A 213-nucleotide genomic window follows, 5' to 3' on the forward strand; every position below is an offset into this window, starting at 1 on the left:
CCATATGACGTCAGCTCAGATATAAAAGCTAAGTAAAGGGAGACGGAAGGGGGGGCATTTTTGTCTTCTGGAGCAACCACTACACGTACTGAAGCCCTACTTCCCAGGAAGTGGCTAGACATCGCCTGCTGATGGGAAGTAGAGAATAACATCATTTGTTTTTTCTTTGCTTTCGCGCGCGCAACCTTTGCTATCACTTTATTAAACTGTCCT

This window comes from Haliaeetus leucocephalus, unplaced genomic scaffold (assembly GCF_000737465.1).
Source record: "Haliaeetus leucocephalus isolate CR32 unplaced genomic scaffold, Haliaeetus_leucocephalus-4.0 Scaffold206, whole genome shotgun sequence".
Taxonomy (NCBI): Eukaryota; Metazoa; Chordata; class Aves; order Accipitriformes; family Accipitridae; genus Haliaeetus; species Haliaeetus leucocephalus.